Consider the following 19,316-nt stretch of genomic DNA (forward strand, 5'->3'; position numbering starts at 1 on the left):
CACGAATATTAAATTCAGTGTGAGTTGGTGCATGTGATTTTAGATATGAGGCTGTTTCAATATTACATATAGACCAACCCTCCACTTGATAGTCTTGGTGTTTTTCTTAGAATAACAAACTGTAAGTTGAAGTACAACTTGTTTCTTCTTATCTTCATGTCCATCTAAAATATCTGGCTCTTTTCCTCTATTACATGCATCTTTTCTCAAGTGTTTTTCTATTCTGTGCCCGTCAGAGGCTATTGGTTGTTGTTGTAACTTTGTTAAGTCTTCCTTTATGGAGAGATCCCATAAAAAAGTAATATTGATGTGTAAACGAACTGTAAGAAAAAAAGGCCTTTCATTTTTTCATTCAATAGAAAGGAAGTAAAAGAATGTGTAATATAATTCTTTTAGAAATTCATATTCTCTTTCTGTCAACCTGACATAGGTCAGGTAGAAGTAGTCTCCTGGCAGAAGAAATGGCCTATTTCTGCTCAATGGAGAAAGCCCATGTGCTCCCAATAAACCTTATTTGGTTCTGTTGATCTATGAACATTGCTATAAGTTGCAGTTACATACCACTTTGTTTTTCCTTACTAAAAACATAATGTTATATTTTTAACATTTAATGTTTCAGGCATACCTCAGAGATACCGTGAGTTTGGTTCGACCACCACAATAAAGCGAACATCCCAACAAAACGAGTCACATGAATCTATTGGTTTCCCAGTGCATGTAAAAGTCATGTTTACACTACACTACAGTCTATTAAGTGTGCAATAGCATTACATCTGAAAAAAACAATGTACATACCTTAATTAAAAAATGCAAACTATCACCTGAGCCTTCAGCGGGATGTAATCTTTTTGCTGTCATAGGGTCTTGCCTTGATGTTGATGGCTGCTGGCTGATCAGGGTGGTGGTTGTTGAAGACTGGGGTGGCTGTGATAGTTTCTTAATGCAAGACACTAACGAAGTTTGCCACATCAATTGACTCTTCCTTTCGTGAACAATCTGCAGCACGCAATGCTTTTTGACAGCATATTACCTACAGCAGAACTTCTTTCAAGACTGGAGTCAATCCTCTCAAACCCCGCCACTGCTTTACTAAGTTTGTTATATTCTAAATCCTTTGTTGTCATTTCAGCAATATTCACAGCATCTTCAACAGGAGTAAATTCCATCTCAAGAAACCACTTTTACTCTCCCATAAAAAGCAACTCTTCATTCATTAAAGTTTTATCATGAGACTGCAGCAATTCAGTCACATCTTCAGGCTCCACTTTTAATTCTAGTTGTCTTGTTATTTCTACTACGTCTTCAGGTACTTCCTTCATGGAAGTCTTGAGCTCATCAAAGTCATTCATGAGGGATTGAATCAACTTCTCCCAAATTCCAGTTAAAGTTGATATTTTGACCATTTCCCATGAATCATGGATGTTTTCTAATGGCTTCTAGAATGGTGAATCCTTCCCAGAAGGCTTTCAATTTATTTTTCCCAGATCTATCTGAGGAAACACTAAATTAGCTATACACTTATAAAATGTATTTCTTAAATAATAAGACTTGAAAGTCTCCTTGATCCATGGGCTGCAGAATGAATGTTGAGTTAGCAGGCATGATAACACTAATCTCACTGGACATCTCTATCAGAGCCCTTGGATGACCAGGTGTACTGTCAATGAGTATTAATACTTTGAAAGGTATCTTTTTTTTCTTTTTTTGAGCAGTAAGCCTCAGTAGTGGGGTTAATATTCAGTAAACCATGTTGTAAGGAGATGTGCTGTCATCTGGGCATTTTTGTTCTATTTGCAGAGTACAGGCAGAGGAGAAGCATAATTCTTTTTTTTTTTTTAATAGTCCTCTATGCTATACAGTAGGGCCTTATTGTTTATCCATTCTCTGTATGATAGCTTACATCTGCCAACCCCAACCTCTCACTCCATCCCCCTCCCAACTCCCTCTTCTTTGGCAACCACAAATCTGTCCTCTATGTCTGAGTCTGTTTCTGTTTCGTAGATAGGTTCCTCTGTGCCATATTTTAGAGTCCACATATAGGTAATATCATATGACATTTGTCTCTCTTTCCGACTTACTTCACTTAGTATGATGATCTCTAGTTGCATTCATGTTGCTGCAAATGGCATTATTTTGTTCTTTTTTATGCTAAGCAGTATTCCATTGTATATATGTACCACTTCTTTATCCATTCATCTGTTGATGGACATTTAGGTTATTTCCATGTCTTGGCTATTGTGAATAGTGCTGCTATGAACATAGGGGTGCATGTATCTTTTTGAATTAGAGTTTTGTCTGGATATATGTCCAGGAGTGGGATTTCTAGATCATATGGTAATTCTATTTTTAGTTTTCTGAGGAACTCCATACTAGGAAAAACAAGGTTGCCATTTCTACCATCTCTGCAGGTACTTCCTCCACTGAAGTCTTGAACCCCTCAAAGTCATATATGAAGGTTGGAATCAACTTCTTATAATTCCTATTAAAGTTGATGTTTTGACCCTTTCCCATGAATCACAAATGTTCTTAATGGCATCTAGAGTGGTAAATCCTTTCCAGAAGGTTTTCAATTTATTTTTCCCAGATCCATCAGAGGAATCACTATCTACGGAAGTGATAGGTTTATGAAATGTAGCTCTTAAATAATAGGACTTGAAGGTCTAAATTGCTCCTAGCTCTATGGGCTGCAGAATGGATATTGTATTAGCAGGCATGAAAACAACATTAATCTCATTGTTTATCTCCATCAGCGTTCTTGAGTGACCAGGTGCATTGTCAATGAGCAGTAATGTTTTGAAAGAAATCTTTTTTCTTTTTTCTGAGCAGTAGGTCTCAATAGTGGGCTTAATATATTCAGTAAACCATGTTGTAAAGAGACGTGCTGTCATCCAGGCTTTGTTTTTCCATTTATAGAGCACAGGCAGAGCAGATTGAACATAATTCTTAAAGGCCCTAGGATTTTTAGAATGGTAAATGAACACCAGCTTCAACTTAAAATCACCAGCTGCATTAGCCCCTAACAAGAGATCCAGCCTATCCCTGAATCTTTGCAGCCAAACATTGTCTTCTCTCTAGTTATGAAAGTCTTAGATGGCATTTTCTTCCAATATAAGGCTGTTTAATGTACATTGAAAATGTGTTGTGTAGTGTAGCCACCTTCAGTAATGATCTTCGCTAAATCCGCTGGATGACTTACTGCGGCTGCTACAACAGCACTTGTTGCCTCATGTTGCACTTTAATTTATAGAGACCTCTTCTTTCCTTAAATCTGATGAACTGTCCTCTGCTAGCTTCAAACTTTTTTTCCGTAGCTTCCTCATCTCTTTCAGCCTTCTTAGAATTGAAGAGACTTAGGGTTGCTCTGGATTAGGTTTTGGCTTAAGAGAACAGTGTGGTTGGCTTGATCTTCTATCCAGACTTTCTCCATGGCAACAATAAGGCTGTTTTCCTTGCTTATCATTCTTATGTTCACTAGAGTGGCACTTTTTAATTTCCTTCAAGAATTTTCCTTTGCATTCATACCTGGGCTCACTGTTTGGTGCAAGAGGCCTAGCTCTTGGTCTTTCTTGGCTTCTGACATGCCTTCCTCACTAAGCTTAACTATTTCCAGCTTGTGATTTAAAGTGAGAGACATGCAACTCTTCCTTTCACTTGAACATTCAGAGGCCACTGTAGGGTTATTAATCGGCATAATTTCAATATCGTTGTGTCTCAAGGAATAGGGAGGCCTGAGGAGAGGGAGAGAGATGGGGAAACAGTCAGTCGGTCAAGCAGTCAGAACACACAACATTTAAAAAGTTTGCTGTCTTACATGGGTGTGGTTTGTGGCAATCCAAGCAATTACAATAGTAACATCAAAGATCACTGATCACAGGGCTTCCTTGGTGGCTCAGTGGTTAAGAATCCACCTGCCAGGGCATATGTGTATAAAAACAGATGATTGAACTTCATGTACCCCCCCAAAAATAATAAAATAAAATAAAATAAAATTAAATTAAATTAAAAAAAAAGAATCCACCTGCCAATGCAGGGGATATGGGTTCAAGCCCTGGGCCGGCAAGATCCCACGTGCTGCGGAGTAACTAAGCCTGTGTGCCACAACTATTGAACCTGTGCTCTAGAGCCTGCGGGCCACAACTACTGAAGCCCGAGAGCCTAGAGCCCATGCTCTGCAACAAGAGAAGCCACCGCAATGAGAAGCCCATGACCACAACGAAGAGTAGCCCCTGCTCTCTGCAAATAGAGAAAGCCTATGCACTTCAACGAAGACCCAACGCAGCCAACAAAATTTTTTTTTTAAAAAGACCACTGATCACAGATCACCATAACAAATAAAGTAATAACAAAAAGTTTGAAATATTGTGAGAATTACCAAACTGTGACACAGTGACAAGAAGTGAGCAAATGCCTTTGGACAAATGGTGCTGACAGTCCTATTTGATGTAGTGTTGCCACAAGCCTTCAATTTGTAAAAAAACAAAGTATCTGTGAAGCGTGATAAAGCACAATAAAATGAGGTGTGCCTGCATTTAATATTTAATGTTATATTAATGACATGACATATGTATTTTTTGGTTAAAATCTTATGTTTAGGATCCTTACAAATTGATTTTATTTCTCAATCAGGATGGATTCTATAAAGAGAACAATAAAAAAGATACAAGGTATGTTTCCCTCTCTATTAAGAGCTTTAAAAATAGAATTTCAGATCCTGAGGTTCCACAAGTCCTTTTGATAAATGGTAAAGGAATGTTGAGAATGTTTTTGTGGAGACAAACATACAGAGTATATTTGGTATTCCCTTAAAAAAAAATTCAACTCATGTAAATTTTATAGGTTCTGTGTTTGAATTAAAACAATGGAGACATTATATGCTTGGCACTAATGAAATTGAAAGTTTTTAATTGCTTCTTGTATTTACCAAAAATTCACAAGGGATGCATTTATATATATTTTTTACCAAGCCCACAGCATTTTGGCTGAATTTTCCAAGTCAGGTAAATCTCTCCTATTGTTTACATTGGTGTCTGTGCCAAAGAGCAGTGATTCAATAGAAAAGTAGTCTTGCAGAATATATCTTCCAAGTTTCTAGATCATACCTATTTAAAATATTTAAATTTGGGACCCATTCTAGAAACAAGAACAAAAAATACAGGTTAATAAATAGTTTAAATATTTGTATTTTATGTCTGTCTATATATAATACTTTAAGCTCCAAAGAGAAAGGAAAAATCAATGTAATGTCAAAAAAATTAATCCTGACACAAATGAAAAAGAAAACACAACATATCAAAACTTCTGGGATGTAGCAAGAGCAGCACTAAGAGGGAATTTGATAGCAACAAAACCCTACGTTAAAAAAGAAGATAGGTCTCAAATAAACAACTTAAAATTATATCAATACCTCAAGGAACTAGAAAAAAAGAGAAAATTAAGCCCAAATTAAGCAGAAGGAAGAAAATGTTAAAGATTAAAGCAAAAAAAAAAAAAAAAAAAAGAAAGAAAAGGAAAAAAAAGAAAAGAAAGAAAAAGAAATAACAAAGCAAGAACAGGAAAAAAACAGAAAAACATCAACCAAACTGAGCTGGTTTTTTAAAAAGATAAAGTCAACAAATCTTTAGCTAGACTAAGAAAAAATGAGAGCAGTCTCAAATAAATAAATCAGAGATGGAAGAAGAAACATTACAACAAATAACACAGAAATAAAAATATAAGAAACTATTATGAACAAACGTATGCCAACAAATTTGACAACTTAGAAGAAATGGATAAATTCCTAGAAACATACAATCTATCAAAACTGAATCAAAAAGAAAAAGAAAGCCTGAACAGACCAATAAAAAATATGGAGATTAAATCAGTAATCAAAAGCCTCCCAACAAAGAAAACCCAGGGCTGGATGGCTTTACAGCTGAATTCTATCAAGTATTTAAAGAATTAATACCAATCATTTTTAAACAGTTATAAAATACAGAAGAAGAGTGAACACTTTCAAATTCATTTTATGAGGTCAGCATCACCCTGATATCAAAGCCAGACAAAGACACCACAAGAAAAGAAAATTACAGAGCAATATCTCTGATAAACAAGGATGCAAAAAATTCTCAACAAAATATGAGCAAACTGAATTGAACAGCACATTAAAAAGATCATATACCATGACCAAGCAGATTTATCCCTGGGAGGCAAGGATGGTTCAACATATGCAAATCAATCAATATGATATACCACATTAAGAGAATGAAGAAGGATAAAAATCACACGATCATTTCAATAGATGCAGAGAAAGCATCTGATAAAATCTGAAACTCTTCCATGACAAAAGATCTCAACAAATCAGATATAGAAGGAACTTATCTGAATATAATAAAGGTTACATATATAAAGCCCACAGCTAACAAGATACTCAATGGCTAAAAACTGAAAGCTTTTCCTGTAGGATCTGGAAAAAAGCTAATATGCCTACTCTTACCACTTCTATTCAACATCATACTGGAAGTCCTAGCCAGAGAAATTATGCAAGAAAAAGAAAGAAAATAATCCAAATTAAAAAGAAAGAATTAAAATTATCTTTGCAGATGATATGATCTTTTTTTATTGAAGTATAGTTGATTTACAACATTTCAAGTGTACAGCAAAATGATTCAATTACATATATATATTTCTATATTCAGTTATATATATCTATTCTTTTTCAGATTCTTTGCTCTTATAGTTTATTACAAGATATTGAATATAGTTCCCTGTGCTATTTAGTAGGTCCTTATTGTTTATCTATTTCATATATAGTAATGTGTATCTGTTAACCCTGAATTCCTAATTTATCCCTCCCCCACTCCTTTCCCCTGTGGTAACAAGATTGTTTTCTATTTCTGAGTCTATTTTTGTTGTGTAAGTTCATTTGTATCATTTTTTCAATTCCACAAATAAGTGATATCATACGACATTTGTCTTTTTCTGTCTGACACTTTACTTAGGATGATAATCTCTATGTCTATTCATGTTGCTGCAAATGGCATTCTTTTTTTATGGCTGAGTCCATTGTACATATGTACCACATCTTCTTTATCCATTCCTCTCTTGATGGACATTTAGGTTGCTTCCATGTCTTGGCTATAGTAAATAGTGCTGCTATGAACACTGGGGTGCGTGTATCTTTTTGAATTAGAGTTTTTGTCTTTTCCAGATATATGCCCAGAAGTGGGATTGCTGGATCATATGGTAACTCCACTTTTGTTTTTTTTTAAAGGAAACTCCATACTGTTTTCCATAGTGATTGCATGAATTTACAACCCCACTAACAGTGTAGGAGGGTCCCCTTTTCTCCACACCCTCGCCAGCATTTATTGTTTGTAGACTTTTTGATGATGGCCATTCTGACTGGCATGAGGTGATACCTCATTGTAGTTTTGATTTGCATTTCTCCAATAATTAGGGATGTTGAGCATCTTTTTATGTGCCTGTTGGCCATCTATATGTCTTCTTTGGAAAAATGTCTATTTAGGTCTTCTGCTCATTTTTTGACTGGGTTGTTTTTTTTTTGATATTGAGCTACATAAGCTGTATGTTTTGGAAATTAATCCCTTGTCAACATTGTTTGCAAATATTTTCTTCCATTCTGTAGGTTGTCTTTTCATTTTGCTTATGGTTCCCTTTGTTGTGCAAAAGTTTTTAAGTTTAATTAGGTCCTACTTGTTTATTTTTGCTTTTGTTTCAGTATTCTAGGAGACAGATCCAAAAAATACTGCTGCAATTTATGTCAAGTACGAATCTTCTGGAGATGATGGATATGTTTATGGCATAGAGTGTGGTGATGGGCTCAAGAGTATATGCTTATCTCTAAATAAACTCATCAGGTCGTATACAGCTTTTCGTATGTGAATCACACCTCAATAAAATCTTTTTTTTTTTAAATGAAAGAAACAGTTAAAAAAGACCTTACAAGCTTAAAATAACAAACATTTCTTATCTCAAAACTTCTGTGTTTAGGTATCTGGTGTAGCTTAGCTAGGTCCTCTGCCTCTAGGTCTCTCATGAGGATGCAATCAAAGTGTTGGATGGGGCTGCAGTGCCATCTGAAGGCTTGACTAAGGGAGGATTCTCATTCAGGCTCACTCTCATGGTTGTGTCAAGATTCAATTTCTCATGGGCTACTGGACTGAGGGCTCACTGCTGTCCAGGAGCCCCTCCATCCCTTGCTCCATGGCCCTCTCCATAGGTCAACCCATGGCATAGCAGCTGACTGCCTTCAGAACAAGCCAGCAAGAAAGAGTGAGCAAGATGACACTCACAGTCTTTCTAGAACCTAATCTAAGAAGTGACATCCCATTTCAAGAGGCCAGTTTAGAGGCTACCTACCACCAAACACTAAAAATATTTCTGGCAATTACCAGCATTTCAACTTAAATCTGTGTCATCTGTCACAAAAAGAATGCATCTGTTAACATATTTCTCTGCTTGAGTATTCTTTGAACAGCACTTTGCACTAAGTACAGTTCAACACACATCCTGACTGACTGGATAATATTTCAATTTTACTGGAAAGTTCAATCTTAAAAGAAGGTCATAATATTCTCCAGTAGATATTGCTTCCTGAGTACTTCCTGGGTACTTATAACTATGCTGAGAATTGAAATTGCCAAAGAAAATCGTTAACTTGTGTATCTTATGCTAAAATGTAAATATATCTATTGGAATGGGTATCAAAGTTGCTGTTTGGACAAATCTGACATTTATTCTATTTCTCAAAACCCTCGAATATCACAGTACATAAAACACCCTGCAGAAAAGTGCCATACGTTTTCTCGTTTCTGCATTTTTCTGGTGTCATGTTTAGTTGAATCTTAAAAGAAGGCTGTAATTGAAATGTCTTCAAGATACAAAGCATGAAGACAAGATAAACAGTCAAAACTATATTAAAATAAACATATCTCCTTTTATATTTAGTGTGGAAATGAAGCTGTGATGTTCTTCTCAGACTATAAACTGACAGTCTAAAATCATACAGTGTCCTGCATATCTGGGCTTTTATATATTCTCTGTCAATAAAAAACAGTTACTGTTATCTACATTTCATACATACTCATAATTCATTTAAATTAATCCAATGAAAGAGCAAATGTATTTGGACAGTTACTAGAAATTTTTTGTAACTTCCAACAACTAGATTTTTCTTGTTTGAGGCAAGCTTCTGCACATCTCTGCTCAGAAATGATTCAGTGGGACTTCCCTGGTGGTCCAGTGGTAAAGACTCCACCTTCCAATGCAGGCGACGTGGGTTCGATCCCTTTAGTCAGGGAACTAAGATCCCACATGCTGTGGGGCAACTAAGCCCACTTGCCACAACTACTGAGCGCACACGCCTCAACTAGAGAGCCTGTGTGCTGCAAACTACAGAGCCCACGCACTCTGGAGCCTGCACGCCACAACTAGAGAGAAAAAAAAACTAACAAAGAAACCACACATCACAACTAGAGAGAAGCCTGTGCACGGCAACAAAAGATCCTGCATGCCTCAACGAAGATCCTATGTGCCACAACTAAGACCCGACACAGCCAAAAAAATAAAAGAAATGATTCAGTAAAATTTCAATTTACCAGAACTCTCAGTCCTCTGGATGCTGACATCTGCACTCTACTTTTAGAAAAAGGAAATAAATCAAAAGGATAATCAGATATCAAGGCTTTCAAAAAAGCAAACACAGTAATCTTTATGCATTTCTACATTTATTTCTCACTCAAACTACACCCCCACGATAGGCCAGCTTCCCCTCTGCTCCATGATATCTTTATTCTAGCACCCAGGGTGAAGGAGCTGCCTGCCCTGGGACATTGCTGGAAAACAGAAGAGGGTAGATTGCGGCACCTCCAGATTTCACTGGGAAATCACACAGGCCCCGTCTGCTCACAGTTCATTGGTTTAAGCAAATCCTATGGCCAAGCCTGAGGTCACTGGAGTGGAGAAATGTAATCTCCCCACTGCAAGAGGCAGAGAATATTGTAAACAATAATACAATTCACCATACACACTTAGAAGATGTGATTGAAATGATTATACTTTTTCCATATGATCACTGACAATTTAAAATGGTCATCCAACCTATTGGAATGAGCCTTGTTCAGCCTGAATTCACTATTGTATTTCAGACCTGACTCAGTTTCCCTTGCAATCCCAATACCAATTCTCCTGTATCTTTTAGATACACAGTACAATGATGCTCTTTGATGCGATGTTCAGAAACATGTCTCTATGGCAAGAACCCCATCACATCCTTTATGTGAGAAGCAGGGATAACATTTATGAAGGGCCTACTTGGTTCAGTGCACTCCTGTGTGCTTTAGTTAATCTACTCAGCAACTGAGTGAGGAGGAAAAGATTATTTTCATTACACTTGTGAGCAAATTGACCCCGAGAGTTAACACAAAGTCAAATGGCCAGCAAGGGATGAAGCTGGGATTTGAAACCGGCATCCTGACCTGGGAGTTCTGGCAAATTAAGCTATAAAGACAATAACTACATTTTGGACATTCCACAACCAAATAGGAATTTTTGCCAACTATTAGTTAGACAGAAAAGAGAATGACCACGTTCCCCACAGACTCTCAAAAGATTCAAATTACTAAGTTGTTCACTGAAAAAATACAAATATTTATTTTAAGGCTTATACGGAAAATCTCCTTTCTGGGAAGCCGAGAGAAATATTTGTTTCTTTTTTGCGCAGAACACTCGGGGACATTCTGTTTGCAGTGAGAACACATAGAACCCATTGCTTAAAAGAATAATTGTTCAGAGCGGATGGCTGAAAAGGAAGCGAAGAAGTGGAATTACAGCTACGGTTCTCGAGGTGCAGCGAAAGAACACAAAAGAATTGCAATCCAGGTTTCCAATGGAATGGTGAACAGGCAGGAAAAAAAGTAGAAATGAGTTGCAACAAAGGTAGATATTAACTGATGAATTTATGTAAAAGATTTAGAGGGATTAGGATTCTGCGTAAGGAATTTCAGACTTTTGTTTTGCTGACGTTCTGTATCAATTAGGAGTATGACATGTGCATTCAACCTCCTTCTGTTGTTCACAAGGACTGAGAGAAGGTGGCCTTGGTAATGTAAGGGTGGAAGCAGGATGGCACTTAGGCTAGAGAAGAATTGGTTTAGGTAACTGGAATAAAAGAAATTCAAAGTTCTAACTTTCTTTAGCAGATTTTTAATGATTCTGCAACTGTATATTGCCTGATATGGTATAAGGGAAAGCACATAACCCTTGGAGAGATACAGATATAGAATCAATCCTACCTCAGCCATTTCCTTGTCTACTACATGACCTTAAGCAAGTCTCTCATTTTCTTCAAACTTCAGGTTCTCATATGAAAATCAGTGCTGAGACCAGCTCGGAGACTCGGGGAGAGTGATGGGTACTGCAAGCTTAAAGAAACGCAGACACAGATTTAAGGGAAAGATGGGACCGGGGGACTCAAGACCTCTAGGGTCAAGAGCCTCGCTGATCGATCCCACGTTGCTTTCATTGAGCTCTCGGCATAGCCTAAGGGTCTAACACTCCCAGTTTGTCCCACAATCAAGGTCATCTTTGAAGTAAACAAAGGCCTCACAAGAATGGGGGCAATAATCTTTGTTTGTCTCCTGGGCCCCGATTTGAGCTGGGCATGGATTTGAGCTGGGTGTGGAAAGCAAAGCAGCCCTGGGGGCAGGAGACCTCTCTCAGAAGGATTAAGGGTCTGTGCCCTACCCCTGTTGGCCCCTCTGCGAGACGGTGCCTGTTTTAGGTTGTTCCTCCCCTGAGGAATCATACCCGTCTCTGGCTAACCAGCCATCCTCCGGGGCCAAACAGGGTGATATGAGGTGTGCAAGTGAGAAAGGGGCTGCGCCCCCAGAGAGGGTCAATGTTCTGTTTCCATAGTAGCCTATGCCCCCATGGTCTCCATGCCCAGCACCCTTAGTTCCTCCGCTGCTCAAGCAGGACATCCTGCATCCAGTTGCTCGGCCCACATACTTTAATTACTTTTAGTAACATTTTCAAGGTTTCAGAAAGACTTCTGAATGTTTTCCCACAAATCAGAAGAAAACAAACCTAACACAAGATTTTTGTGAAGACTAAGTAAATTGTACACTATTTATATCTGTATCTATATTTATATCTATATCTATAGATATATCTATATCTGCATCTGTACTTCAGTCCATGTCTATACCTATATCTATATAGTACTTAAGAGGTACTCTATTAATGTTAATTGCCTTCTGCCTTGCTGTACTAATCAATTTTTTAATGAACTTTACCAGTATTTGTTAAGTGTTTGTTTCATGCCAGTATTGTGCTAGTTTCTGGAGATGATGAAAACACACTGTCCTGGAGACCCAGACACTGTCCTTAAGAAGCTAAAGGGAGAAACAGATATACAGATCACATGATGCCAGATATCACATGGTTTCAGAAAGTTAGCTGAGACTGCTGGGCTCAGGCACTGTCAGCTGGTTGGACTTGGGGTTGATGTCATGACCTGCCATTGCATCATGTAATTCACTTTGCACAAATGCATTGAAGAAATATACTACAAGGATAGGAGATATTTTTCTTTTCATTAGAGGATGCTATGCTCTTTTCAAGCAGGTCTGACATCATTTTGGAGTCACTCTGGAGAATTTCATAAACTGACATGATATTCTATGTTTGTTTCAGCTGTCTGGATGGTCTACCCAGCTCTTCCCTCCTTAGCTCTCTCCCCTTCATCCTCTTCTTTGTCCTGATGCCTTCTGTTTCTTTCTCTCTCTTCTTTTCATTAATTTAACAAAGTTTTATATAGTGCCTACTAAATGCCTGACAATATTTTAGGCATTGGGGATATAGAAGTTAGCAAAAGAAAGTACTTATTCTCATGGAGATTATATTCTATTAGCAGACAATAGAAAATAGATGAGAAAACAAATAAATGTGACAGTTGGTGTAAATATTAAGGAATAAAAAGCAGGGCAAAGACACAGAATGACAGGAGTGGAGGGATGTATATATGCTAATTTAGATCAAGGAAGGTCTCTCTGATGAAGTGACATTTGGGCAGAGACATGAACACAGTAAAGGAACCAGCCATTCATGTATCTGGAAGAAGAGAATTCTAGGAAAAAGGAATAACAAAGCAAAGGCCCTGAAATGAGAACAGTAAAGAGACCAGGGTGGCAGGGTGGAGTAAGCAAAGGAGAGAAGGAGATGAGATCAGAGAAATGGAGGGATGAATTATAAAAGGCTTTGTAGGCTATGGTGGACCATTGGATTCTATTCTAAGTAAGGCGGGAACACACTGGAGGATTTTGAGTGAAGAAGTGACATGATCTGCTGCAAGGAGAATAAGGTAGGGATGAAAAAGAGGGCAACTGTGGAGGAGGGACATGAGCTGGAGGCTCTGACAATAGTCTAGGTGACAGGGAGTGGGAAGATTAGGATGGCAGCAGTTAGATGCTTTTTGATTCTGAACATATTGCAAGGTAGAGCCTACAGGATATGCTGATGAATTACACGTAAGGTGAAAGAGGGAGAAGCAAACTGTGGGTGATTCCAAGGTTTATGGTTTGGGTAACTGATGAAATAGAATTTCCATTTACTGAATTGGAGGGGTACTGAAAAAAGAATATATTAAGGGATGCAGGGAATCAAGGTTTAAGAATGAGATATATTAAGTTGAATATCCAAGTAGAGACAGAGTTAGAAGAGAGGTCTGACCTAAATATAATATTTTGAGATGTCAGCATTTCATACAGATCATAACAAAAGCCATGGAAAAAAAGAATATAGATATATACATATATGTATAACCAAATCACTTTGCTGTATGCTTGAAACTAACACAATATTGTAAATGAACTATACTTCAATAAAAAAGAAATAAAATACTTGCAAATCATAAACCTGATAAAGGGTTAATATCAAAAATATATAAAGAACTCAGCTAGGTAGCCAAAAATACAAAGCCATGGAACAAGATGAAATCACTTTGCAGTGAAGGGAGATAAAGGAGAGAAGTGGTCCAAGGACAGGCCCTGAGGAGTTCTAAATATAAAGTCCTCAAGGATGAGAGGAATCAATAAACAAGACTGAGAAGGCTGTTTGAAAAAAATTCTTTCAGGGATCACTGTCTTTCATTGCCTGATGCTCAGTGTTTTGAAGCCAGCTCTATAATATATTTTGTGCTTCTTGACTGTTTCAGATAGGAGAATGAATCCAGTTCATGTTACTCTATCTTCACAGGTCACAGAAGTGCTGTCTTTAAAGTATATCTCCTTTAGGAAGAATATATTTGGTTCTTGCTTTTGTTTAATCCAGTTGAACATCTCTGTCTTTTAACTGGAATATTTAGTACATTAATGTTTAATGTAATTTTTGGTATGATCTAATTTAGGCCTAGCATTTACTAAATATTTTATGTTTGTTCTCTCTGTGTTTTAATGTGTATTTTTTTTTTTTAGTAATGTGAGTTTTTATTATATTATTCTCAAAAATACTTTCAGATGGAGAAAAGGTTTTTCAGAGGCTTACTTTGTTTTTCAAATTAATATGTGAGAATAAATAACGCTAGTTTAAAAAATAGCTTTCTGAAATTATGTCGTTTAATTTTTTTGTATTTTATTTCTAAACGTACCTAATGTTAACCATTATTTTGAAGGAATCTAAACCTGATTAATTTGTAAATATGGTGATTCTTAGATTCTCTCTTTTTTTTTTAAATTTATTTATTATTTTTTGGGGGGTACACCAAGTTCAGTCATCTGTTTTTATTAATGTGTATTTCTTTTCCTGCTTCATTTTGGATTAATTTAATGTTTTTAGAAGCTCATTTTAGTTTATCTATTGGCTTTAAAATATAGACTTTATTTTTAGAGCAGTTTTAGGGTCACAGAAAAATTAAGTGGAAGTACAGAGAATTCCCATTACCCCCGCCTCTCCCCAACCACATAACCTCTCTCACTGTCAACATCTTGCACCACAGTGGTATATTTGTTACAATCAATGAACCTAAACTGGCATATCATTATCACTCAAAGTCCATAGTTTACATTAGGGTTCATTCTTGATATTACATATTCCATGAGTTTTGACAAATGTATGGTGACATGTGTCCACCATTTCAGTATCATACAGAATAGTTTCACTGCTCTAAAAATCCTGTGCTCTGCCTATTCATCCCTCCCCACCCTGCCAATCCTGGTAACCACTGATTTTTTTTACTGTCACCATAGTTTTGCCTTTTCCAGAATGTCATATAGTTGGAATTATACAGCATGAACTATTTTCAGATTGGCTTCTCTCAATCAGCAATATGCTTTTACGGTTCCTCTATGTCTTTTCATGGCTTGATAGTGCATTTGTTTTTAGCTAAATAATACCCAATTGTCTGGATAACCCACAGTTTGTTTATGTGTCCACCTACTAAAGGACATTTTGGCTATTTCCAAGTTTTGGCAATTATGAAGAAAGCTGCTATAAACATTTGTATCCAGGTTTTCATGTGGACATAATTTTTCAACTCCTTTAGATAAATGATTGTTATATCAGAAGGTGAGAGTACGTTTAGTTTTGTAAGAAACCGCCAAACTTTATTCCAAAGTGGCTGTGCCATTTTGCATTCCCACTGGCAATGAATGAGAGTTTCCTTTTGCTCCACACCCCTGTTAGCATTTGGGGTTGTCAGTGTTTTAAATTTTGGCCATAGAATGGCCAAATAGACATGTAATGATACCTCATTATTGTTTTAATTTGCATTTCCCTAATGACATGATGTTGAGCATCTTTTCATATGTTTGTTTTTCATATATTTTGGTGGTGTCCAGGTCATTTGCTCACATTTTAATTGGGTTATTTTCTTATTGTTGAGTTTTAAGAGTAGTTTGTATATTTTGGATAACACCATTTGTGTGTATGTCTTTTCTCCATTGTGTTGCCTTTGCTCCTTTGTCAAAGGTCAGTTATGTGGGTATATCTCTGGGCTATTCTGGTCCATTGATCTATATGTCCATTCTTTTGCCAATACCACACTGTCTTGATTAGCATAGCTTTATAGTAAGTCTTTTTTAAAAAATAAATTTATTTTTTATTGGCTGTTTTGGGTCTTCGTTGCTGCATATGGGCTTTCTCTAGTTGTGGTGACTGGGGACTACTCTCTTTGTTGTGGTGTGCAGGCTTCTCATTGCAGTGGCTTCTCTTGTTGTAGAGCATGGGCTCTAGGAACACAGGCTTCAGTATTTGTGGCACGTGGGCTCAACAGTTGTGGCTCACGGGCTCTAGAGCTCAGGCTCAGTAGTTGTGGCCATGGGCTTAGTTGCTCCAAGGCATGTGGGATCTTCCCGACCCAGGGCTCAAAACCGTGTTCCCTGCATTGGCAGGTGAATTCTTAACCACTGTGCCACCAGGGAAGTCCCTAAAGTAAGTCTTGTAGTCAGGTATTGTCAGTCCTCAATGCTCTTCTCCTTTAATATCATGTTGGCTATTCTGGGTATTTTGCCTCTTTATATAAACTTTAAAATGTTTGTGTATATCCACAAAAAAAACATACTGGGATTTTGACTGGGATGGCATTGAACCTATAGGTCAAGTTGGCAAGAACTGATACCTTGACAATATTGAGTCTTCCTATCTATGAACATGGAATATCTCTTCATTTACTTAGTTAAGTTTTGACTTCTTTCAGCAGAGTTTTGTAGTTCTCCCTATACAGATATTTTATTAGATTCAACCTCAAGATTATTTATTATATAGTTATCATGTATATTGACACAGCTAAATTGATTATAAACAGAAGACGTTATAAGTTTTTCATTAAACAGTCATGTTATTTTTAAAAATTAAAAGGAATGAAAGTCATTTATATGTATATATCTAGGTATTTAAAATTTCCTATATTCCTCATTCCTTTAGGATAAAGATTTGAGTTTCCCTCTACTATCATTTTACTTAGCATACGTTGGCTGGTAACAAATTATCTGAATTATCTCTTATGTCAATATATGTTTATTTTGCCTTTGAAGCATATTTTTGCTGGATATAGAAATCTACATTAAATTTTTTCTTCCTGAATCTAAAAAAATATTGTTCTAATATCTTCTGGCCTTCATTTTTTTTTTGATAGGAAGTCAGCAGTCAATTGAATCATTGTTTACATACATGAATCAAATTTGTCCTGTGACAGATTAAAAATTTGTCTGCAATTTTTTTGACACTCCTTATTTCAAAAGGTGGAGCCTAATTCCCCTCCACTTAAATGGGGTCCAGACTTAGATACTTGATTCTAATAAGCAGAATGTGTGTGACTTCCAAGAATGGATCATAAAATACGGTTCAGAACACATATAAAGAGCTTCCACCTGGCTGTCTCTTTCTCTCTCTGTTTTGTTCTGAGATAGGCTGGCCACTACATTATGAGGACTCTTAAGCAGCCCTGGTGAAGGGTCCACATGGAGGGAAACTGAGGCTTTCCACCAAACACCAGCACCAATTGCCAGCTAAGGGAATGATCCACCTTACAAGCAGAACCTCCAGCTGCAGTTACATCCAGCTTGACTATAGTTTTGGTTGACATTTGACTACAATGTCATGAAAGTCCCAGATCACAACCTAAGCTGTTCCTAAACTCTTGTCCACAGAAACTGTAGGAGATGATGTTTATTGTTTTAAGCCACTAAATTTGGGGATAATTTGTTATGCAGCAATGGATAACTAATACATTTCCTAATTCAAATGTCTCTGCATGTTATAGTCATCCTGATTCACCAATGCTTCCATTCACTTTACTTGTATAAAAGAAAAAAAATTGGAAAATTCAAGATGCACCACAGCTGAAAAAAAATCAATCTATGGAAAAAATTGTTAATTTATGGCAAAACCAATCTATTCTAAAACACCATTTTGTCTTACTGGTTTACTTTCACAGGTTGAGCACTCTGTATAATACTGTGATACAAAAAATTGCTGAATGAATGCATGAATGAATGAATTTGTTCTTTCAGGCTTTAAGCTTCTGGAGGACAAACACTGTGCTTTATCTACCTTTTTCTCTCCCTCATATGGTACAATGCTTAACTGAACACACATCATTCACTGTTTGTTGAATTAAATCAAACTTAACTGCAATTCTTGTTGAAGAAAATGATCTGGAAACAGAAGTGAAAAATCATGGAAGAAAACTAATTTTAAACATTTATACCATACATTGACTGCTGCTGGTATTCAAGCCCCATTACCTATCACATACACGCACAAAAACCACACACAAATTTAAAAAACCTAAATCTTTAAATTTATATTCAGTTAGTTCCTAGTAGACCATGTGGATTTTCATAATTTCCACTAATAGAACACGTCTTCAAATGTTTCTGGAGAGTCTTTATGAACTAGTATACAATGATAGGTATATGACTGTGCTTAGGTTGTAAACTATCGTAAAAGGTGTTGAATTTGACAGATTATCTGCAGAAGTGGTAACCTGCATTCCTCCTTACCCAATTGAGCCTTAAACCATTTCTGGAGAGTTGAATTTTATGAGCTTAGGGAATTTGAACATTCAGTCACACAACAGGTAAACTGAGCAACTTTGTTTCCTCTCTGCGAGGTAGTGTATATCCAAGGTGTATCTCAGTGGTTCAGAGCATAAGCCAGACTTCCTAGGTGCAAATCCCAGGCCCACCAGTTACCAGTTTTGTGATCTTTGCCTTACAGCTTAACACCTGCCTTAGTTTCCTCACCTGTAAAATACAGAAACTAATAGTGCCTTCCTCACAGGGTTATTGTGAAGATAAAATGGGTTAATATATGAAAAGTGCCTGACACACAGTAAACACTAATCACAATTACCTCTTATTGCCCTCAATGACAATCACAGACTTGGAACATTGCAGATGACTTGTAAATTTTTACTACATAAATGACTAATTCTGAGAGTACTATATGGACATCTCTGCTCCCTTTCTGGATTGGGTGGGGGGGGGGTAGGTATTTGTATTCTATAAAAGTTTCGATTGTTTGTTCCTTTTTAGAAATTCTCCATTAGATCCAAAAGAGGCAGTTGATTATGTTCACTGATAAAGGATATACAAGTAACACTGGCACATGATTACCCTGAATTGGGAATTAGAAAACAGCACACATTGGAGTAAGAGGAATTTTTATTTTTCATTTTCACCCCTTCACAATGTGAAAGTGGCAGAAAGGTGTCAAGTATAGACGAGAACACGGAGTTTCAGAATCTGTCTTCCGTATTGTTGGGCTTGTGGAAAGATCATTCTCCTCTAACTCGCCAAGCTTCTCCCACTTGACTGCGG

Source organism: Hippopotamus amphibius, chromosome 5, assembly GCF_030028045.1.
Source record: "Hippopotamus amphibius kiboko isolate mHipAmp2 chromosome 5, mHipAmp2.hap2, whole genome shotgun sequence".
Lineage (NCBI taxonomy): Eukaryota > Metazoa > Chordata > Mammalia > Artiodactyla > Hippopotamidae > Hippopotamus > Hippopotamus amphibius.